This window comes from Macadamia integrifolia, chromosome 5 (genome assembly GCF_013358625.1).
Source record: "Macadamia integrifolia cultivar HAES 741 chromosome 5, SCU_Mint_v3, whole genome shotgun sequence".
Classification (NCBI taxonomy): Eukaryota; Viridiplantae; Streptophyta; class Magnoliopsida; order Proteales; family Proteaceae; genus Macadamia; species Macadamia integrifolia.
The window spans coordinates 36039944-36065319 of record NC_056561.1 but is presented as its reverse complement, the minus strand read 5'-3'; positions in this window follow the sequence as shown (position 1 = coordinate 36065319).

Sequence of the window (25376 nt, the reverse complement as noted above, 5' to 3'; positions counted from 1 at the left end):
CTCAAAGGAGGCTTACACCAATGCACCTCAAGGGGAGAGGAGATGTTTAAGCATTTAATCTCCAAGCCCAACTTCCTACAGCATATAACACCAGAAGCTGATTTCACCTCATTGGACAAAGAATAACTTCCGGACGAATACTTTCAAAAATAAATCCAGCTTGCCTTGCTCTGTTCTCATGGCATCTTTTATTTCTCTCCCACCATATATGGGCTGTAATCAATAAAAAACCCATCTTCCATGGCTTCTTCACATTAATCATGTGCTTTTTCCTCTTCCACCACATCAAGAATGACTCAATGGACTGATGGTCTTTCCAGGGAACCCCAAAGTACTTGAGGAACCTTTCCCATATGGAGACAGAGAAGGGACATTGAAGAAAAATATGGTGAGTACTCTCTTCTGCAGTACCACAAAAATTATAGAGAGATGCCATCTGAATCCCTTTGCGCCTCACTATTTCATCCATAGAGAGCTTACCATGCACTAGGCGCCACCCAAAAGTCAAGTACCTCGGAGGGAGATTACATTGCCAAATCACAGAATGCCAGTGAACCTTGGGCGACTTCTTTCTGATGTCCTCCCACGCCGATGCTGAAGTGAAATTACCCAATGATGAAAGTGACCAACCACACACATCCTCCATAGCACACTAGGTAATTTTATCTCCTTAATCCTTTCAAAAATATTTCTAAGTATGGGAGAAGAAACCTTAGGAAGCGACCATTCTCATCTTTAATGAAATCACCTACCTTCGCACCTGTAGAAAGAGTGCTGGTGTCTAAATGTAATTCCTCCATAATAGGTCGAGGTCCCCATCATTTTTCCTTCCAGAAGTTCACAAGCTGGCCATTACCAATGATCCAAGGCTCCTTGTCACCCACAAAGCCCCACATCTTCCTGACACCTATAACAATAGAAGATGGATGACAATTTCTAAGAGTTCTACCATCCTTTTTGACAAAGTGAGCTTTGAGAAAAGAGGTTGCAGCTAACTTTTCATTTTTCATTCTCTAAACCATTTTGCAGAATATGGCCATATTTGAGTCTCTGAGCCTCCTTATTCCTAGACCACCTTCCTCCTTGGGTCTACACAGAGAGTCCCATTTCATAGTAATCGATCTCACTTTGTCCACCTCCCTAGTCCAGATAAAATTCCACATCCATCTCTCCATTATTGCAAGAAGAGACGATGGCCACCAGTATACTGTGAAGCTATGGGTAGGCATACATGAAATAACCAATTGGACCAATTCAACCATTCCTTCCATGGATAGTAGCTTGCCTTTCCATCTAGCCAATCTCCCTCTAACCTTGTCCATAATCAGCAACAAGGCATCTTTTTCACTCTCCCCTTGAAGATTTCCACTCTTTGCGTTTTATTGATAGAAAAACAAGGTTTGTCTCAACACCTGAGAACCCATACTTGTGAAAATTCAAGTATTGCAAATTTTTCTTTGCTACCACCTGAAACTGTATATTGATTTACTATGTCCAAAACTTGAAGATTATATCGCGCACATCACCTTCAAGATCCACCACATTTTTGCTATGATGTTTTTTGCATGCACCTTCACTATGTCTTTTTCAGCTAAGAATTGAAAACTTGACTCACTCTTTGGTATGAAAAGATGGTCCAATTGTTCATCGACATTCGAAATGGCAAGCTCCCTCACATTCAGCCAAATAATGTTGGTTTTGATACCGAAAATCTTATTGATTCTTTTCTTCATCAATGAGGAAATTTGTGGTTCTTATTTTCTTTAGCTGAAAAACACAATTCTACTTTTCAACTTTTTTTTTTTTTCCTTTTTCTTTTTGGCAAAAAGATCAGTATGTATATTTTGGTTATGTTTGGTTTTAAGGGAAATTAAAGGGAAGGGAAGTAAATTTTTTTCAAAACTAAAAAAGTAGCTTTTGTAATCTTTACCTCGTGTGACTGTATAAATTACTTAAATTTCTTACTACATTTAGTAATAACAAATTTTACTTTTAATTTCATTTTACTTTTTTAACCAAAAGGGTTTGGATGTTTAGTAATGTGAAATTAAATAACAAAATATGAAATGATTTAAAGTTACTGATGTAATCACATGGGGTAATGATTACAAAAGTTTTTCTTTTTCAAGTTTTAACATTTCACTTTTCTACATTTTGATTCCCCTTGCATCCAAAGGTAGCCTAGGAGGGGAAAACTGAAAACATAGGTACACAATTTTTAATGCATAGATATTCCCAAACAATTAAAATCACAAGGAAGATTGATGATCCCACCTACGATATTGTTGTCAATAGATGAAAATCAATCTCCCCCAACAAAGAAAAAATTACCCAGAAAATCGAAATCTAGGTCTACATTCATCAAGTCCTTCTTAAACTGAAAAGGAAATTCAACCATAGGGGAAGAAACCCCAAGCTTAGCCGCATCCTTAGCAAGGAAATCAGCTATAAAATTGGCTTCCCTACAACAGTACAAGATTTTCATGTGATCAAAGATAAAAGGATTGCAAGAAAATCCAAGCTTGCAACACAGACTAGGGAATCACCTTGGTTATTTTTTTGCTAAAGATCAGAAATTTTATTAAAGAGAAAGAAAAAGAGTACAACCCACAAACAACAATTTATAAACCCCCACCTTTACCATGGCCATCAGCAGGGGGAAATAAATTGAGAAACAAAAATATTAAATAAACCGAAACCTGGGTCTTGATTTAGCATCATGTGTCACACCCCACTTTCAGTAAACCCAACTTACTGTGTAGGAATACCGAAGGTGTGAGAAATATGCTTACCTGTCTTACGAACCTATCAGGATCTTTGATCGCAGTACCTTAACAATTCACAATCTCACAACACAAACCAACCGAAAGCAGCAGAATTAGAGTATAATAGCGGAATCATAAATAAAGTGGGGAATATCTAGTGATAACATAATATCCATAACCAAATTTATCCGTTACAAATATTCGAGACTTATACATATCAAGTTAAAAATTATATCATCCACAATCTGTATCAAAATAACAAATTATACGCCCAACGCCTCATGGTGCCCCATATACACAGACATCACATGCACAATCCTGATCATGCTCCCTAGCGTCTGGCATCCACCAGTCGCTCACTATGTACTCGGGTCCGAAGGAAAGAGAGTCACAAACCATTGGCACAACCAAATCTACATCATCATCTAAAATGGGACATATACGTGGGGTGAGCTTTTCAACTCGCTCAATGAGGGGTGGGGTTCATGCATAACCAAGCAAAGGCAATCACAAATATAATTCATAATACATGAATACAGAAATTAAACACATAGTCCATGATGCTCGTGATGCAATTCGTTTATTTTATTATCCACCTAACAATACAACTAAGTCTAGTAAATGCTACTACGGCATATTAGGTTGTATCCCTGGTCCCAAAACCACCATCGAATTTACAGCGATACAAACCCAAGTTGTGAATAGAAGCATGCCGATCCCCATATGTGACCATGGGTCACCTAGCAAACCCCTGATAACCCTCTTTGGGTAGTCACAACACTGGTAACACATTGGCCACACCGGACAAGATTTTTCCTCGGGTAACAATCATATTGTACCACGGGTGTGGCATTCTGGAAAGGCACATCGAACATACCACAAATGGGTTATCCAACACCTTACCCCTATTGAAAAGGGTTCGTACCATAGGGAGTGATACCTAACCATAAATATTCTACATGCCTTCATAGTGATACAATTAGTATGAATTACACGATACGAGAAACACATCGGCCGCAAAGTGTAATCCATCTCCAAATACAGTCCCTAGGTACACGATACTGGTAACACCTTGGCCACAAAGTGTAACCCGTAACCATTTACCTAATCTAGCATACATAATAACATTTGAGTATAGACTACGCAACACTGGTATCCCCATCAGCCATGAAGCATATCCATTTTCAAATGCAGTTCCGTAGTACACGATACCAGTAACACATTGGCAACAAAGTGTAATCCACAACTAAAACTAACTCTAATGCACATAATCAATACATGAATGCAACAGACATACAGTAATCATGGTACCCGTACTACCTCGGCCACAATGGATTCCGTTTCATACATACAACAATCATGTTGTGATCACAGTACGGGTACCACCTCGGCCACACCGGATCCCACCATACATATCCATAAACATTTCATATCATATTCATAAAAATGTATCATATGATAGAACATCGTCATCATGTGAACAATATAATTAAACATGTAAAAATCTACACATGTGAGCAATTCTAAAATCAATAAACATTCCCAAAATAAAAGCAATCATCCCTCACCTTGATTAGGCTCTTGTGGACTAGGGTTCAAGTATGGCCACCACTTGTCCAATTCAATTTCAGCCTCGAGGTATATGTGCGTCACTACCCTAGGCACAAAGATAACAGAATGTCAATATGTGTTGAGAACATCGAGAGGCTACCACATTGGCCTTTCCTGTGTGATAGCGGATAGTATAGTCATAATCCTTCATCAACTCCAACCAACACCTCTGTCCCATGTTGAGCTCCTTTTAAGTGAAGAAGTACTTAAGGCTCTTATAGTCACTGTAAATCTCACTCTTCTCACCATATAAGTAGTGTCTCTAGATTTTTAGTGCAAAAATCATTGATGCAAACTCTAAGTCATGGGTGGGGTAGTTCTTCTCATAATCCTTCAACTGGCGGGATGGATAAGTAATGAATTTCCCATGCTGTATTATTACACAACCCAATCCCAACTTGGAGGGATCATTATACACAACCATTCCACCTGTACCAGTCGGGATAGTCAAAACTGGAGCTGATACCAACCTTTGCCTTAGCTCCTTGAAGCTCTTTTCACAAGCATTTGACCACTCAAATTTCACACCCTTTCATGTGAGTAGGGTCAATGGGGTAGCAATTGGGAGAAGTTCTCAATAAATCTCTCGTACTATCTGGCCAATCCCAAAAAACTACATATGTCTGCCACACTCTTGGGAGTCTCCCATTCTAGGACTTCCTTCACCTTGCCTGGATTAACCTCTATGCCCTTGTCTGAAATATGTGGCCTAGGAATGCCACCTATAATAACCCAAACTCACACTTCCTGCATTTGGAATAGATTTGTTTCTCTCAAACACTATAGTACTAACCTCAGGTGAACAGTATGTTCTTCTGCACTCTTGGAGTAGACCAAGATGTCGTCAATGAATATGATCACAAACTTATCTAAGACATCCTGGAATAACTGGTTCATCAAATCCATAAATGTAACCGGTGCATTGGTCAACCCAAATGACATCACCAAGAACTCATAATGTCCATACCTTGATCTAAAGGCCATCTTGCTGACATCACTATCCTTAATCCTGAGCTGGTGGTAGCCCGATCTAAGGTAAATTTTGGAGAATACCTTGACACCCTACAACTGATCAAACAAGTCATCTATTCATGGTAAAGGATATCGGTTCTTGATGGTTAACTTGTTAAGCTCCCGGTAATCAATGCACAACTTTATACTTTCGTCCTTCTTCTTGACGAATAGTACCGGTGCTCCCCATGGAGACAAACTAGGTCTAATGAATCCCTTCTTCAGAAAATCCTGAAGTTGCACCTGTAATTCCATCAACTCTGTGGGGGCCATACGGTAAGGGGCTTTTGACATGATGCCTAGCCAGGGAGTAGATCTATAACAAACTCTGTCTCTCAGTCCCGGTGCAAACCTGTCAAGTCATTCAGGAATACATCGAGACATTCCCTCACCACATCTAGCTCAGTCAATGGCCTAATCATTATCTCACTATCTATCACATATGCTAAATAGCCTTGACATCCTTTATCTAGCAGTTTCTTCATCTAGAGTGCTGATATGATAACCTTCTTAAGTTTCTTGGGCTTATCCCCTTGAAAGACAAACTCATCTTCATCACGAGGTCTAAAAATGATCACCTTTTTAGCATATAACACACTAGCTCTGTATACGGACAACCAGTGCATCCCTAAAATCACGTTGAAGTCGGTCATATCCAACTCAATCAAGTAAGAATGCAACTCATGTCCACCTATGGTCACTGGACAAGGCTCATATACATAGTTTAGACCTACTACACTTCCTATAGGGGTACTCACTGCCAAACACTGAGTCAATCCTTTGGGTGGAATCCCCATTTTCTTTGCGAATACCAGTGACACAAATGAATACGAGGCTCCTGAGTCAAATAACACATATGCAAGAAATAATGATATCAATAAAGTACCTGTCACTACACCGGATGCAACCTCTGCATCCTCAGCGGTCATGGCAAACACCCTTCTCTGTGGTCTATGGCCCTGTGGAGGCTATGCTGGTCTGGTGGCTGAATAGGTCTGCTGGGGCCTAGGTGGCAAAGTGCAGGGTGCATCATCCAGCCTCCGATGGGGGCAAGTCCTTGCTAGGTGGCTCGACTGATCACAATGGAAACACCTTGTGCTCCACCCCACAGACTAAGACATGGCACTAGAACGAGAGGACTGAGAAGTCTGGCTAGCCTCAGGCTTCCTAAACTGTACTAGAGTTGGATTGATATAAGGCACTCGGAAGGGTTTGTTACCTCCCCTGGAGTCAGTAGCCCCCATAGGCCTCTTTCCTACTCCCTGTTGGGCCGTGAAGTTATCTCTATGCAGGTCCTCAATAGATTTGGCCACTTTGACCACCTCAACATAGGTCTGTAGTTTCAATCCAACTATGGTTGACCCAATTCCTGGCCTCAACCCTTTCTCAAACTTCTTGGCCGTAGCATTGTCACCTCTGAGATGCTCAGGAGAAAAATGGAATAGCTCCTCAAAACATTGCTGATACTCAAGCACGGACCTAGACCTTTGCACCAACTAGGAGAACTCATTCTCTCTCCTATCCGGGAAGCTTTCCAGAAAATAGTTCTCAAAGAAGGCCCCTTTAAAGTCCACCCAAGTAGGATTGGGTTACTCGCCCTTAGAATGGGCTCAGTAGCACTCCACCAATCATCAGCCTCATTTTGCAATTGGTAGCCTGTACACAAAATTTTTTGCACCTCGGCGCAACCCATTAGCCTAAACACCTTCTCCATACCACCAATTCATCTTGATGGATATAATGGATCCTCACCCACCTTTGAGAAGCATAGAGGCCTAAGCCTTTGGAACTTCTCCATCATTTTTATCAAGTCCATCCAACCCTCTATATATATCTGGGCTTGATCTGGTGCTAGATCTTGTACATGCCCATATACATTCTGTTGTCCTTGTCCATGCACTTGCCATTGTGCCCCACTGGACATTTGAAGAATGGCCAAGCCGATGGGTATCGAAACAGGTGCCGATGGAGTAGGGGATGCGATTTGCCTTCTTGACCTACTGATGTGGACCATGGTGACTCAGTTAAAGGGAGGGGCACGCAAAGTTGGGAACGTATGCTACGAAAGGATCTTGACTGATGTGTTCCTTCACTTTAGGGTAGATCTGGAAGGTGAGGGATACTTGAGAGATGACATCATAGACTTTAACCAAGACTCCCTGAGGAAGATGACCCTGGACATGAGTGAGGTATCACCTGATGAGGCTAAGGGAGAGCAGCCAATGGAGGTAGAGGGTCAGCTAGGTGTCGATGCTGGAGTTATTAGCAGAGGTGCAGAGGGGGATACTGGTGGAGTTGGTAGTGTTGAGAGAGGGGCTGGTAGGGTTGGTGGTGTTCCACCACTTAACCCACGGACCATGGGTTCCACAGTTACTTCCACTTCTCATGGCACTAGGGGTGCAAGGCCTTATGATCTTAACGATGTGATGGCCCACCTGGACACCACCACAGAATTGCTGAGGAGGATGGACAACCGGCTTGAGGGCATATATAGAAATTATTTTCTTATGGACAATAGGGTGGCCTCTCTTGAGGCACAGATGCAGGCGATGGTCTACCATCTCGCCATACCGATGCCACCTCCAGGAGTATATGTTTAGAACCAGAGCCAGGCTCAAGGCTAAGGACAGCACCAGCAGCAGCAGGATTAGCAACAATGTGGTGGCTTATGTTGCCACTGTAGTCTTAGGATTTCCCTTCAGTATTTTCTTTAAAATTTCATATCATAAATGTTAGTTGAAATTTATTTTCTTCCATTTGCTTCAGTTATTTGAATTTCCCAGATTTAGTCGAATTAGGATTTCCAGCTTTCTGTTTTAATTTTGAAAAAATTGGTGTAAGCTTATGTACTCATTTCTTGATTATAATGAAATAGATTTAACACCTATGCTTATCTCCTAGTCGTGCAATTCTATTAATTGTTGTTTTTGAAGCTTTTTATTTTCAATCATAATTTTCCCCAAGTCATGGTTTGGTTGACATTGTGAGTTACGGCAGAGCATCGTGCTCTAATACCAAGCTGTCACACCCCACATTCAGCAAACCCAACTTATCATGTAGGAATACCGAAGGTGTGAGAAAGACGCTTACCCATCTTATGAACCTACCAGGATCTTTGATCACAGTACCTTAATAATTCACAACCTCACAATACAAACCAACCAAAAGTAGCTGAATTAGAGTATAATAGCGGAGTCATAAATAAAGTGGGGAATATCTAGTGATAACATAATATCCATAACCAAATTTATCCATTACAAATATCTGAGACTTATACATATCAAGTTAAAAAGTATACCATCCACAATCTGTATCAAAATAACAAAAATACACCCAACACCTCATAGTGCTGCGTATGCACAAACATCACAGGCACAATCCTGGTCATACTCCCCAGCTTCCGCCATCCACCAGTCGCTCACTCCGTACTCAAGCTTGGAGGAAAGAGGGTCATAAACCATCAGCATAACTATACTTGCATCATCATCTAAAAGGGGGCATATACATGGGGTGAGCTTTCCAACTCGCTCAGTGAGGGGTGGGGTTCATGCATAACCAAGCAAAGGCAATCACATATATAATTCATGATACATGAATACAGAAATTAAACATATAGTCCATGATGCTCGCGATGCAATTCGCTTATTTTATTATCCACCTAACAATACAAGTAAGTCTGGTAAATGCTACTACGGCACATTAGGTTGTATCCTTGGTCCTAGAACTGCCATCGACTACACAGTGATATAAACCCTAGTCGTGAATAGAGGCTTGTCAGTCCCCGTATACAACCATGGGTCACCCAGTAAACCCCTGATAACCCCCTCTTGGCAGTCATGACATCGATAACACATCGGTCATGCCGGACAAGTTCCCATCTTCGGTAATAATCATATCATACTACGGGTGTGGCATTCTGGAAAGGCACATCGAACATACCACAAATGGGTTATCCAACACCTTACCCCTATTAGTAAGGGTTCGTAGCATAGGGAGTGATACCTAACCATAAATATTCTACATGCTTTCATAGTGATACAGTTAGTATGAATTACACGATACCGAGAACACATCGGCCACAAAGTGTAATCCATCTCCAAGTATAGTCCTAGGGTACACGATACTGGTAACACCTCGGTCACAAAGTGTAACCCGTGACCATTTACCTAATCTAGCATACATAATAACAGTTGAGTATAGATTATGTAACATCGTTATCTCCATCGGCCACGAAGCGTATCCATTTTCAAATGCAATCCCGGAGTACACGATACCAGTAACACATCGGCCACAAAGTGTAATCCATGACTACAACTAACTCTAATGCATATAATCAATGCATGAATGCAACAGACATATGACAATCATGGTATTGGTATCACCTTGGCCACACGGGATCCTGCCATACATATCCATAAACATTTCATATCATATTCATAAAAATGTATCATATGATGGAACATCGTCATCATGTGAACAATATAATGAAACATGTAAAAATCTACACATCTGAGCAATTCTAAAATCAATAAACATTCTCAAAATAAAAGCAACCATCCCTCACCTTGATTAGGCTCGTGTAGACTAAGGTTCAAGTATGGCCACTGATCGTCCGATTCAATTCTGGCCTCAGGGTATGTTTGCATCTTTGCCCTAGGCACAAAGGTAACCGGATGTCAATATGTGTTGAAAACATCGGGAGGGGCCCACATGGGTCACCCCCAAAGGGTACAGGCAAAGTCTTATAGTGACAATACTGTCACCGAAAACACCCACCAAAAACAGTCACTGTCCACCAAAAATATCAGTGCTATTTCTGGTGGACATCACAGAGAGCACCTAAGGCTTGGGGGGTCACCAGAAACAGCCCACTTGAAGCAAACCCAGTGTTTCCATTGGCTTATTTTCGATTGTAGTACAGAACTACCCAGGTGAATTGGGGCTTTTCGATTCGGGCCCGATTGTTAGGATTTGTTCCTTGGAGTTTATGGGGGATGCTCCTAGCATCACTATGAGCTAATAAAATCCTGATTCCACTGAGCCATTTGGAAGATATGTTGATCGAATGATCGAAACCCTAGGTGGTCATGTGGTCAATCTTGTTGCCGGAGCTCACAGACTTGGTTTGAGCTTGGTAATGGCACCGAGGAGGTGAAACATGAAATCCCTGAGCTTAACATGGTTTGTGGCCTACGATTACTCCAATTCCTAGCTTGCCCTAGGTCAAAATGAAGAGAGATAGTAGTAGAAGAGGTTGCACTTAACTCCGGCAGGGATTCCGATGACTAGGCGGGCAACCGGCACTAAGGTAAACACCCTTCCTTCTTCTACCACTTCTTCCTCCTCTTCTTCTTTTTCTGCTTCTCCTTTCCTCTCACACGATTTGTATAAGTGGGAAATGAGGATAAATAGGCCTTAGGGTCTGTTTGGTTTGGCACTTGTCAGGTTCATATAGGTTAATCCGACTTTCAGGATCATGGACCCAACCACTTCGGTCCATAGAATGTTCATGTCAAGAGGAAGGTGTGGGGGAGAATTTGAGATCATCCGGGGCTATCCATGATGTGGGTGGTGGGGCCCATGGGCATCAAAACCCAACCAGCAGCCAGATTGGTCATCAAAAATAGTCACCAGATTCAGGCCCAGGCTGTTTCCGATGGCATATTTTAGATGGTCAAGACAGTCTGCTATCTTGACTGCTTACTTCCCGTCAGCTGGTCTCGTATGGCTCATTGCCCTCGGTCATCCTCATGGTCTTCCGACAATTTTGGTACATGTTAGAATTCAAGTGTGAGGTATCGAGTCACTTACCGTCTAGAATCGAAAGGTATAAATCCCCTCCAGTTAGACTGGCAAGCAATGCATGAATATGTGGAGTCATCCCTTTCCTTTCGGCAATGGGTGGTCACGAGCTAAAATCCGACTGTACTTCCCACTTCCGGTCTGAGACCTATCACAACAGTTCACTGGGTCAGGGCATGGGTGTAACATCATGAGCAATCTCTGACTGATTATGAGAAGTGAAGGAAATATTAATGTCCGAAGTTCTTACTTTTGAAGCCTCCTTTGCAAGAAAATCTGTAATGTAGTTAGTTTTCTGAAAGCAGTGGGTTATCTTCCAATTTATTGAGTTTAAGTAATCCTTCACAAACATCCATTCCTGAAAAACAAACCAAGGTATAGATTTGGTTTGAAGAGCTAAAACCACTACTGCTGAATCCATTTCAATCCAAAGAGCATCTATCTATAAAAGCTTTGGCTTTTAAAATTCCTTCCATAAGGGCAGAGAACTCAGCATGGTAGTTTGATTGAACTCCCAAGAACTTCATGAAAGAACCCACCATAGAGCCCCTGTGACTATGAAAGACTCCTCCTGCTCCTGATCTTCCTGGGTTACCCAAAGAATAGCCATCCACATTTAATTTAGTCCATCTCAAATCAGGTTTGTATAAAAAAACTTCTAGAATCGAGTAGAACTTCCCTGGAATTGCTTGTAATCCCAACCTGTGGTAGCAAATGAAGTCCATGGGTTTCTTAATCACACCAACCAAGGAACCACAAACCTCCTTCACCTCTCTTCTAATCTTCTCACAAATATATGAACTGGATTTTGAAACCCCCTCATAACACCTTTCATTCCTCTCCCTCCAAATATTATCAGCCACAATGATGAAGCCCACTGACCATGGATCACGCACTATGATCACCCTGCACTTCTTAATCCATCATTGAGACAGCTGAATAGTATCATCAATATTTGGCCAAGACATGCCAAAGCAGTCCATAAAACATTTCCATTAGACTAGAGAGAAACTACAGTTTGTAAAAATATGGTTTAAAGTCTTAGCATCAGAACCACATAAAGAGCACTTGGAAGCAAGAGGAACACCCTTTCCACAAACAATATCATCAGTTGGAAGCTTTTTGTGCAAAAGATGACATCCAAAAGTGGATTGCCTAGGCTGCAATTTTCTGCTCTAGACTAAAGAAAACCATGGGACTTTAGGATTCCTTCTTCTTATCTCATTCCACGCCGAAAAAGATGGAGTTCTGCTCCACAAACACTTGTCCTCTAAATCTAACTGAGGCTGCCTGATCAAACGGGCAGCTGAGAAAGCATTTTTCAAAGCATTGGAGCCAACATCAGGAAAAGGCCAAGTGAAGATTTAGACAACATAAGACACCTTAAAATAAGAGTTTACCATAGGACTCAGCACATTGCCACATAAGTCCAAAAGGAAGAATCTCCGACCCAGTTATCCCTCCAAAAATTGATACTTTTACCATCCCCCACAAACCATCTTTCCTTCCGAGAAATGAAGGACCACATCTTGCGAATACCTGGCCATATCAAAGATGATTTATAAGATTTTTTGGGAATACCATTCGTAAGAAAACTGGCTTTAAAAAATCTGCTCATGGCTGAACTCAAAGAAGGGACTTATCAATATCACGAAGTCTACGAATTCCCAGCGCTCTTTCTTCTTTTGGTTTACACACTAGGTCCCATTTGTTTTCTCTAAAAGGTCCAAAATTGTATTACAAAGAATGAAAAAGAATGTACATAGAGACAAAGAAATACAACACAAAAAAAGGAAGAAAATCTAAAAGTTGAATCCCCACCTTTGGCATAGCCATCAGCAGGGAAAAGCTTTCAAGAAAATCAACCCAAAATGATTCCACAAATCTGAAATGAGGACGTAAAGTAGCATCCTGCTCCAGGTCCAAGACTCTCAAAGGAGGCCAATTCACTACAGGAACTAAGATATCAAGTCTTGCCGCTGAGTTCGCTAAAAAATCTGCAATAGAGTTTGCCTCACGGAAGCAATGAGAAACTTTCCAATCAATGGACTCCAAATAGGGCTGCAGCCCTTTCCATCTTTGGAAGGCAAACCAAGGGACTAAACCTCTTGAGAGGAGGGTCACCACCACCCCATAATCTACTTCAATCCAAAGTTTTCGAATATCACTAGCTCTAGCATATTCTATGCCCGAGATCACTGCAAGAAATTCAGCCTCGAAGTTGGATTTAACCTTAATTTGATCCCTGAAATTTGAAATTACCTTCGCTTCATTATTTTTGAAGATCTCTCCTATAGCAGCCTTGACCGGGTTGCCTAAGTAGCAACCATCAGTGTTCAGCTTAGTCTAACCTAGATGAGGAGGGCACCAAAACACTTCCAAAGGCTCTCTTCTCTTATGAAAGTTTCTTGGAATGCCAAAACTCCTGGCACACATCAGATTAGTTATGGAGAGAACTTTTCCAGAGTGAACTAGGAAAGAGATCTGATTTCTCTTTGAAATATGGAGAAGCAACGCTAACTTTGGAGATGGGCCCCATCCTGCCGTCGTGAGTTTCTTTCCATCTATAACAAATAGAAGATCAGGATGACCCTGCAATTCCAGACATCTTTAAAAGTTAACAACTTAGCTTTCCTCTTCCACCATTGGAAAATCTCTTCAATCCCAATGAAAGATGGCAAATGCAGACCAAAGAGATCACATAAATTATGCCAGAAATAAGAGGTTTAGTTGCATGATAAGAATAGGTGGATAGTTAATTCTTCAGCTGAACCATAGAGATCACACCTGGAGGACATCTGAACACCACGTTTACGAACTTCATCATCTGTAGCTAATCTCTTGTGAGCAAAATGCCATCCAAAGGTTGCCTGACGAGGCTGGATTTTTGATTTCCAGACTAAGGAGAACTAAGCCACCTTGGGATTTTTGTTCCTTATTTCCTCCCATTCTAAGAAAATAGAGAAATCCCCTAAAGGAGAAAGGGTCCAGTGGCATACATCTACTGAGCTTGAAACATGAATCTGAGAAGCCTTGGCAAATGATTCATTGAGATAAGAGGAATTAACTAGAGGGAAGCACCACTTGTGATCAAGGATGAAATCAGCCACCTTTAGATTAGTCCCTTTGAATAGATTCAATTCCAGATTGGAACCATCAGCAAGAGATTTTTTGTCGAGCCACCTATCAATCCAAAAATTAATATTCTTCCCATCGCCAACAGACCACCTTTCAAAATCATATACAAACTGCCAAACCTTCTTCAACCTAGGAACAATTGAGGAAGACTTGTAGACAAGTTTTAGAGAGCCATCAGCATTAACAAATCTAGCTCTGAAGAAGTTACACATGATGGAGTCTTCATGCTTGATTTTCCAGGCAAGCTTGCGTAAGCAAGCTTTATTAACATCACGCATTCTTCTAATCCCCAGACCACCTTCCTACTAGGTCCCATTTCACCGTCACTGACTTAGCTATATCTACAACTCCTGACTAGATAAAGTTTCTCATCCATTTTTTCCTTTGATTAATCAACATAGACGGCCACCAGTACATGGAGAAATTGTGGATAGGCATACCCAAAATTACCGAGTGAACTTGTCACACCCCGTTCACACAGAACCAGACCGGTGACAGGGTTAACTCCGGTTAACTCAAACCTACCACGATCATCTGATACAGTATCCAACCACAACATACACACAACTAAGATAATGTTCAACTGTTCAGTGGAAGACTTAATTTACCTGTAAATATCCCCAATATACTTGATACCCAAATTGTAGTACATAGATAAATACATGTGGGCCCGTAGGCATGATATTTACACAAAAAGAATAACAATTCACGTATCAAGTACACAAAAGGGATCATCAAAAGAATCAAAAAGTAACCCTGTATGGAGTCACTGCTGTGGTCCCACAGCGCAGCCTTCGCACGTGCAATCCGTGTCGTGCTCATAGTCCTCGGAGACCCACCAATCCTCTTCAGGGAATTCAACTGTGGGGCCCGACCCTTGATCTTCAGGCTGGTGACCTATAAAATCATCTAAAAGAGCTGTACACGTGGGATGAGCTCACTAGCTCAGTAAGTGAAAAGAAGGACCACACAACAGTCCACACAACAATCACAACCATATGCACTATATGCTATGCAATTCATTTTAAATCACATCCACCTAAACAACATTACTAAGTCTTTGGTTTAGTGCTACTACAACTATAGTGCGTGTATACTCCAGGTGCGAGCCGCGAACTCCATCCCACGATACGCCCATAGGGCTATCAGAGAAGGCCCACCATGAGTACTTAGAAAAGTAAAGCATGCCGACTACCGACTCTCAACATAAAAGTAAATGATAGAAAATAAAAGTGCTGACTCCAACAATTTAAAAGCAGTATGATTGGCCCTCTTGAATATACCACCGAGGTTGCCGACTGTCCTAATGACCCGCCGGGCGTATGTCTAACCGCTACACTGACCCGACAACCACGACCACTGCTTCCCCCCAAATGGTAACCCAACACCTCAACCCCTGTTGGGAAGGGTCGTAGCATGGGAAGATGATAATCCTAAACCACATGCTCCTATATGACATAGTACGATTGCATAGTGCACCGCATCCCATTCCACAGACCACCAATGCACTCGTTTCCAAGCTGACTACGGTATCTAGTCTATTAATGCATCATGCACAATAATTCTATCATTCATCACATAAGCACATCATCATTTGACATTGAGAAAGTAAATACAACACACATATCATAATAATATGAGAATGGCAAAACTACATATAATTTGTATGATGACATGGCTAGTCTAGATACATTTGAATGAATGCTAAAAAAATCTTAAAATAAGGCCAAACTTCCTCTCCCCACTTACTTGTTGTGTACAAAGACTCACGCCCGGTACAGATGAGATCCGACGCGAGAAACGTAAATTTTGGTGAACCTATCACAAGTGAATGGGGCTAGCATTTCACCACTTTGGGGTCAAAACTAACAAGATTTGATGAAAAAATCATGTTTAGAATCCTAAAAGAAGGTCGCACGTCCGTTTTGGGTCCATTCGGACGAAAAAATCACGTTGGGAGCCTCTCGGGTGGGTCGGACAGCCCACCTGTCACAACCCACCGGTCTTCACAGGTGGGCGGGTCGGCCCATCGGTCCTGACCCACTGGTCATGACTGGCGGGCAGGTCGGCCCACGGTAGGGGCCCACTAGTGGAGGTCGAGGGTCGGCTAGGACTGTCGGGCAGGTTGGCCCACCGGTCGGCCCATCGGTCTGGGCCCACTGGTTTTGACCAACGGGCAGGTTGGCTCGTCGATCTGGGCCCATCGGTCTTGATCGGTGGGCAGGTCGACCCGCCGATAGGGGCCCACCGGTTGGCCCTGAGGGCCTGCCCTCTCAGGTGGGTACCCTCAAGCGGGCCGTTTGGCCCATCGGTCTCAGCCCACCTGAGCGGGCGAAAAACTGCCATTTTCCCTGAAATTTTCCCCAACCTTTGGGGAATCAAATGGGGTTTTTTCAATCCCATTTTCCACACATTCAAGGTCTCATAAGATGATTCTAACTTAGATCTAGGTTAGATTTAAGGAATGGAAGCCATCTTACCTTCCTTGCTCAAGAACTCTTTCAAAAACCCCAAAATCACTTCAAATCACCAATGCTTCTCCAACCTTGTAAACACTTCTTCAAATCTTTCAAAATCAACACATAGATCATCTATTAAACCTTAGATTCATCATCTCAAGGGGGATTTACAAGACCTCAAGAAACTCTACCCAAATCAAGGGTTTTACTTTAGTATGGTGAAAGTTTAAGGAATATAGCTTTCGCTCACCTCTAAACGTAGATCTCGTGTTGGAGATCACTCTTCCGACGTCGGAATGGGAAGATCAAACCTTGGCGCCGCTTAAATCCATTTCTTCTTCCTCTTCCTTCCCCTTTCTTCTTCTTCGTTCTCTTTTCTCCCTTCTCTTCTCTCTCCTCTTAAATATTCTCACCAATTTTTCGTGTAATAAATGAGATATTAAAAAACACAAATAATGCTATTTATACTTTCTTAAAATCATTAGTAGCACATGGGTGGGTCACTCAGGTGGGCGGATGCGCCCACCTGTGACCGCCCACCTGAGGGCCGAAAATTGGCCAACAAGTGGGATTTTGGTGGAATTTGACTCTCGGCATGAGTCTCACTCTCGGCACAAAGTATATTATACGTATGCGCTTTAGGATACAGCTATATACCAGCTTTATCCATACATGGCCTTATGATATGTACATGTACATGGCTTGGGTACACCCGTCTCCTCTGGCACTGACTCGGACTTGTCTGGCCAACCAGTGTTCAAAGTCACCCTTGCCATCATGGTCCATAAGGAACCCGCCGTAACCCTCTCCGGTTCGGGTCCTGCATGGTTAAACCAGGTCAACCGTGTAATTAGACCGGGTTTAAAAAGTAGGGTATCATAGAACTAATTGCACTCTGCCTAAGGGTGTTAATCGGCTCGATTTTGGTTTAAATGGTGCGGATCGATTTGGTTCACATTTATTTGACTAAAACCATAACCGCATTGTTTACTAAATGGTTCCACTTTCTGAAACCGTGACCGTTTAGTAAACGGTTTTGATTTCCACGGTTTTTAAACGGTGTCGGTTTCACGGTTTTAAACGGTTTTGATTTCGATTTATTCCATACTGTTTGTAAAACGGTTCACAATCGGTTTGTTATAACTTGCAACCATCTCTGAACTGAAGATCATAAGCTTATCAAAAAATAATTAGCAATCACAAATAAGAGATTCTATATTAACGATGGTATGTCTTAATTTGATAATCTAGTGCTATTTCTTTGCATGGCCATTCTTCAACATTTAGAACTAATATTATACAACATTCAAATCCAGCCTTCTACAGCATAAAATATTAAAATGATAGGGGGTTCAGCCAAAACACCCCATCTATGATAACATAATAACATAGTAACATAAATGGATTATAAGTTAATGATCTAAAGCCTAAACTTGAACTGAATTGCAATAAATCATATCAAAGCAGGATAGACACTTAATTTAATTGTTAATTGTTATACGGATTAATCGGATCAGTTTAAACAGTTTTAAATGGTTCGGTTTAAATGGTTTCAATTCTGTTTGAAACCAACGGGTTTCGCGGTTAAAACCAACCCAACCCGTTTAACTAATCGGCTTGAAACTTGAAACCATAACCGCACCATTTACTAAACAGTTTTGCAGTTTTGGTGTAAACGGATCGGTTCGATTTCGGTAAACGGTTTCAGTTACAAATTCACATCCTTAACTCTACCAACCATAGAGAGCAATTTTCTTTCCAAACTGACAGTCTCTCTTTGATCTTGTCCATCTCTAGCAACAAGAACTGATTTTTAACTCTTCCTTTAAAAATTTGCACCCCAAGATATTTGGTTGGGAAGTTGCAAGAACTTATTCCCATAATATTAGTGATATTCTGTTTTCTTAAAAGAAGTTACTCAGTCCATGAACAAATTGCTTTTTTCTAAATTCACATGCTGAACAGAAAACTCCTAATACTTTTGCAAGAAATTATGGAGTTTTTTAACATAATTTATAGAAGTATTCATAAATATAAATGTCATCAGCAAAAAGCAAGTGAATCGGAACCATCTCACCTCTTGGCCCTTGAAGAGGTTTGATCTTTTTCTCTTGCTACAACTTCTTCAAACCTCTACAAAGGACTTCTTCAGCTAGAATGAATAAAAGAGGGGAAATACGATCACCTTGATGAAGACCGTACTCCACCCAAAAATAACCCCACTAGTCCTCCATTAAGAATAATGGAAATCTTGGAAGAAGGCAAGATTTAGTAAATCCAGTTAATTCACTTTTCTGTGAATCCAAATCTTTGCAAAACATACAAAATTAAATTCCAAGATATTGTATCAAAATCCTTCTGAATGTCTATCTTAGTGCCCATTCCATCCGAAGAATTATTTTTTATCTATAATTTTGCACACCCAATTCCACAGCTTTCAATAACCTGCTTATAAGACCAGCAAACTCCACTTCAAAATCAGTTCTCTCCCAAAAATAAAATATTTGAAAAAAGAAACTACCCTTCCCAAGTGATCTCTCAAAATACCATCCACACCAATTCTCCCTGGATTTCCCAAAGAATATCCATTAACGTGTAACTCAATCCATTTTGGATTTAGTTTTACACCAAAAATTTGTTGTTTTCTGGTAGTCCTTGTTGGCAACCTCGACCACATGGTAGCAATTATGTGGTCAATTTGGGAGACATGGCCGAAATGGTGATGCGACAACATTTAGCCTCTCTGATAAGATGGCAGTGTTACATGATGTGCCTGAAGTGGTTTGAGTCATCCATAATAGGTGATGTGGAACTCCAAGTCAAATCTAGAAAATTTGGCTTATTTAAGCTTGGAGAAATTTTTGGCAGTGAAAATGATTTTTATGAAAGATTGTTCCTCATGTAAAATCCTGAGCATAATTTATTCTTTCCAGCGCACCTGATTTCGTCCTATTTCGATACCGTATGAAGAAATTACGGCATACGCAGGATAAATTGGCTTATTTGGCATTCGGGGGTATTTTTGGTATTGAAAATAATTTTTCTAGATACCCTCCATGTAACCTTGCGAGAATTCATTAAGCACCTGGTTTCATCCCGTTTTGATTCCGTATGACGAAGTTATGGCATCCGCAAGGTTCAGGGGCAATTTAGTCTTTCTTCATGGATGAGTTCAATAATCCAGTCTTCTGGAAAGTTATAGAGCATTGATTCATGGTCATTACCATTTTTCGTTTTGACTCTATCCATAATTGTATGAAAATTTGATGGCAGTTTCCACGAGATCGGTCTAGAAATTCCAAACTGGAATTGGTCAAAACCTTTTAGTGTTGGGTGGGAGTTTTAGAAATTTAAATTTGGATTGAAAACTATAAACCACTTCTAGCTCCACTTTTCACGAGGTAATCTGCTATGGGATTGACTTCTCTAAAACAATCGCAAATTTTCCACCGGATAATAGATAAATAGGGCTGGAAGTATTGCCACTCTTGCAATGCATACCAAGGGAAAGATCATTTAATAGAGTAGTCCAGAAATTTCTGCAGCATGGTTAGTTTTGACTTCTTGATATGATCCAAAACAGAGATAATTTTAGAGTTATGGTCTCAGATATCCCACTAGCACCCACCCTCCCTAGATTACCAAGGGAACAACCATCCACATTCAGTTTGAACCATGCCCGAGAAGGAGCACACCACACCACTTCCAAAGGAGGAGTTGCCTTTGCCATCCTCAAAGATATTATACCAAGCACCCTTGAACAAACGAAATCAGCCATGGAAGTTCTTTTACAAATTTGAAACTAGAAACAATTCTCTAATTGAGAATAAAATCTGATTAACCACCAGTTCGCTCCTCAAACTTTTCCCCTCAAATCTTCTTACATTGCGTTGCATCCATAAAAAAATAAGGGCTAAAGTCCCTGCTAGCCACACCTCTTTTAACGGAACCAGCATAGCACTTGCTTTCCACTACCTAAAGAGGCTATTATTGATAGAAACTTGCTAAGACCAGGAAATATTTAAAAAACTTATAAAAGCTTTCCAAACTTCTTTTGAATAATCACAATCCAACAAAAATGATTCAAAGATTCTGAGGAACATTGACATAACTCATATCGAGAAACAAGGGAAATACCTTTGGTACTGATATTCTCATATATGGCTAGTTTACCTTGCTTCATTTTCCCACCAAAGATAGATTGATGGGGAAGAACACCACTCTTCCATATCATATAAAACCAAGGAACCTTGGGATTCCTATGCCTGATCTCCACCCAAGCCAATTTGAGATTGAAGTTCCCAGACATAGAAGTGCTCCATCTCATAATCTGGAATTTTTTTTTTTTTTCGCTAAAAGGTCATTTGTATTAAAGAATAATAAAAAATAAAAAATAAAAAAAGGAATAAATAACAACTAGCTACTAAGCCAGCAATACCAACAAAAAGAAAACCAACCACCCCTCACCCGGGGGGGGGGGGGGTCAGCCATACATCAACCCCAAGAATTACAAAATCTCAAGATCATAATCTGGAATATTTAGCAACTCCACTTTTGCAAAAATCTCCACTAGAACCCTGAATGCACTTAAGCAAAATCCCAAGAAAATTTTCAAATAAAATCTTTCACATATCTCTCCTTCAGGATAGGAGGAATATCCACACTCACTAGCTCATCAATAGATCTCTCCTCGAACCATCTATCCTTTCAAAACTGAATACAATTGCATTACCCACTATTCATCTTTCTCTAGAGGAAATAAACCCCCCACATTCTTTTAATACTAGGCTAGACAGACATAGACTTATATGATCTACTTATCATTCCTAAGTTAGATAAGAACCTTGCCCTAAAGAATTTCGCCACTACTAACTCCTCATGCGTCACCTTCCAAGCAAGCTTACTTAGAAAGGCTTCCCAATCCTCGTTCCGCCTTAGCCCTGCAAACAATATCCCATTTAACATAAATTTCCTTGCTTGACTTAACAACTCCATTCCAAACAAAATTCCGCCTCCGTTTTTCCATAGTGGACACAAGAGATGAGGGCCACCAATATACTGCAAAATTGTGCAACGGCATGCTGGAAATGACCGAGTTAACCAACCCCACTCTATCCATCATAGAAAGCAATTTACCTTTTCAACCAGACATATGGCTTTTAATTTTATCTAACAAAGGCAAAAGAGGATCTCTTCTGATTCTTCCTCTAAATATCTCCACCCTAAGATATGTTTTCAGAAAACTGCAGCTAGGGACACCCAACTCCTGGGAAATCCACTCCTTTCTCATCGTAGACACCTTCCCAAAAATATTTTACTTTTCTCAAGATTGATTCTTTGACTAGATTAATCCTGATACTTCTGAAGGAAAAGTCTTAACTACTTCACGCATCTAATAGAACAAATCATAAAGAGGAATATTTCATCCACAAATAAAAGGAAACAAGGTACTTTTTTTTTTCTTTCTAAAAGATAATTTTATTGAAAGAGAAGGAAAAATGGAACATCATACATAGCAAAGAAAAACAAAAAAGCTCGTTCTTCTTCCCCCCACCTTCTGCATTACCATCAGTAGGGGAAAGAGGAACGTATTAACAGAATCTATAATTAGGCCTACCATTAGCGTCTCTGCTAAGGAAATCCACGATATGAGCAGGAAAAACAATATTTGATTCCGAGATCCCAGACTTTGCTGCATCTCTAGCTAAATAATCAGCGACTATGTTTGCCTCTCTGAAATTGTGAGATATTTTCCAAGTGATACCATCCAAGTATGATTACAGAAAAGACCATCTCTGAGCAGCAAACCATGGGACCTTCTTTTGATGCACCAGCGTTACCACCGCACTAGAGTCAGACTCCACCCATAGCTGATTAATGCCCATGTCCCTAGTGCGCATAAGGCCCATAAGCCCTTCCAACTCAACTTCAAATACTCCCAAAATACCCATAAAAATTTTATAGGATCCCTAAACTCTTCCCATATGATCTGTAAACATACCACTTGCACCCTCTTGCCTTAGGTTTTTCTATTGAACTTCCATCAAAATTCAGCTTGACCCAATTTATATGAGGCTTACACCAGAAGACCTCCAAAATCTATCTAGATGGCACATCCTGAACCCTCAAGCCCAACCTTCTACAGCACAAAATATCAGCTACAGTTCTAACAACCCCTTTAGTACTAGGGTTATTATTCTTTAACTCATCAATGATCATTTCGAAAACGTACCTAGGATGCCTCAATCTATCATTATGCCGCCTCGTGTTCCTTTCCCTCCAAATATTGTCAGCCACAATGACCAGCTCCATCTCCCAAGCTTCTTTGCAGGAAACATAACTAAGCATTCTTTTCCACCATTGGAAGACCAAGGGCACGGAATCAGGGTTCGTCTATCCAACATTAAAATAACCACAAAAGAATCTCCATAACTCCATAGAGTAGGGGCAGTGGAGGAAAATATGATCTATAGATTCTTCTTCCACACCGTATAGGTTGCACTTTGAAACAAGAGCGATCCCTCTCTTCCTCACCATATCATCTAAAGGAAGCTTCCCGTGGACCAGGCACCATCCAAAGGTGGACATTCTAGGCTGCAGGTTTTTACACCAACCTATTGAAGCCTAAGGGACCTTAGGATTATGAATCCTAATATCCTCCCAAGCCGACTTCGAAGTAAAAGATCCATCCGGTGAGCATTTTCAAAAGAAAAATATCCTCACAGTCATACTGTGGAATTTAATATTTTTCATCACATTAAAAATATCATTCAGCGTAGAGGATTGTACCTGAGGTAGATTCCATTAATAATTGTCGATAAGACTGATAATCTTCCCCACAGAAGGCCAATTAGCAATCTTCCCAGCAAGTTCATGAACTGAGAAACCACCAACCCATTTATCAGACCAGAAGTTAATCTTCCTACCATTTCCAACCATCCACCGTTCATTTGATGAGATGAAGCTCCACATTTTCCTGATGCTAGGCCATATAGAAGATGACCTATAACCAGACCTTAAGGAACTGTCCCCCTTTAAGAATCTATCCCTCATGAACTTAAATGCCAGCAAGTCATCACGCTTGATTCTCCATGCCATACTGCCAAGTGGGGATTTATTTAGGTCTCTTAGTCTTTTCAACCCCAAACCACCTTCCTCCTTTGGCCTACAACACATCTCCCATTTGATAGAGAATTTTTTGGAAGAGTCAATCTCTCCAGTCCATATAAAGTTCCTCATCCACCACTTTATAATAGCAATTAGTGAAGAAGGCCACCAATAGACTGTGAAACTATGATTAGGCATACCCAGAATAGTAGAGCACACAAGCTCCACTCTCCCAACCATGTGGACTTAGAAATTCATTATTGTAAACTGTTGAGGCACTGAATGAAGCTTAATCTGGATGGTAGCTACTTGGGGAATCTTGGGAGAGCAGGTGCAAGAGGAGTTCTTAGAGATTACCAGGGGAACGTTGTCTTTTCCTCAAGAAATATCTTGGAATACAAAAAATTACTATGCAGAATTCAGAAGCTTGCTTGAAGGGGTTCGATATGCAATGACTCAGGAAGTGACAAACTTGTGGATAAAATCTGACTCTGTAGCGGTTGTGTCTGCAGTCCTCATCAAGTCAATACCTTAGTTTTCTCTTCAAAATTGGTTAGCCCTACAACAGTATCTTAACTCAATTTCTTGGAAGATAACTCACTGCTACAGGGAAGAAAATCTAGTAGCGGATTATCTAGCCAAAAATGCAGCAAAAACAAGAGATTCTGGAATCATGGAGGCATTGCCTCTTCATGTACAAGAAGACATTTTGTTTGATGTCTTATCTAAGTCTAGATTTAGATTTTGCAGATAGTTCTAGAGGATCCCTGCTGATGGCAATGCCAAAGGTGGGGGGTCCTTCATTACTAAGCGTTTTTTTTTCTTGTATTCTTCTATTTTTTTTTTCTTTTCATTAATACAATTCTGACTTTTAGCAAAAAAAAAAAAAAAAAAAAAAGACACCATGCGAACCATGGAGAGCCTAGTTTTATTTGAGTCTACCAGTCTTTGAAAGCCCCGACACAGAACTTCTTCAGCCAGAATAAATAGAAGTGGACAGAGGGGGTCCCCTTGTCGAAGACCTTGTTGCACACCAAAAACCCCCACCGGGCCACCATTAAGTAGAATAGAAATTTTGGTAGACAACAAAGATTGATGAATCCAATCAATCCACTTAAATCCAAAATCGAATTTTCTCAACACTACAAACAAGAAATCCCAAGAAAGAGAATCATACACCTTACTCACGTCTAATTTTCTACCAAGCCCACTGTTTGAGATTTAAAATGTAACCGCAAGCGTACGGATCAGTGTAGCTACTGGTCGAACACAGGGAGAGCAGCCACTTTATTTTTTATTTTTTTTAATAATGCGAAAGTGAACCGATTAATGGTTGTGATCTAATTCTAATTACCGTCCTAAACATATGTATCTAAAATAATGTCCTAACCATTCGTCATCTAAGAATTTAAAGACGCAAGCCACGCAATTAAAATTAAATAAATAAATAACTAAAAATAAACAACCCACGCAATTAAAAAAA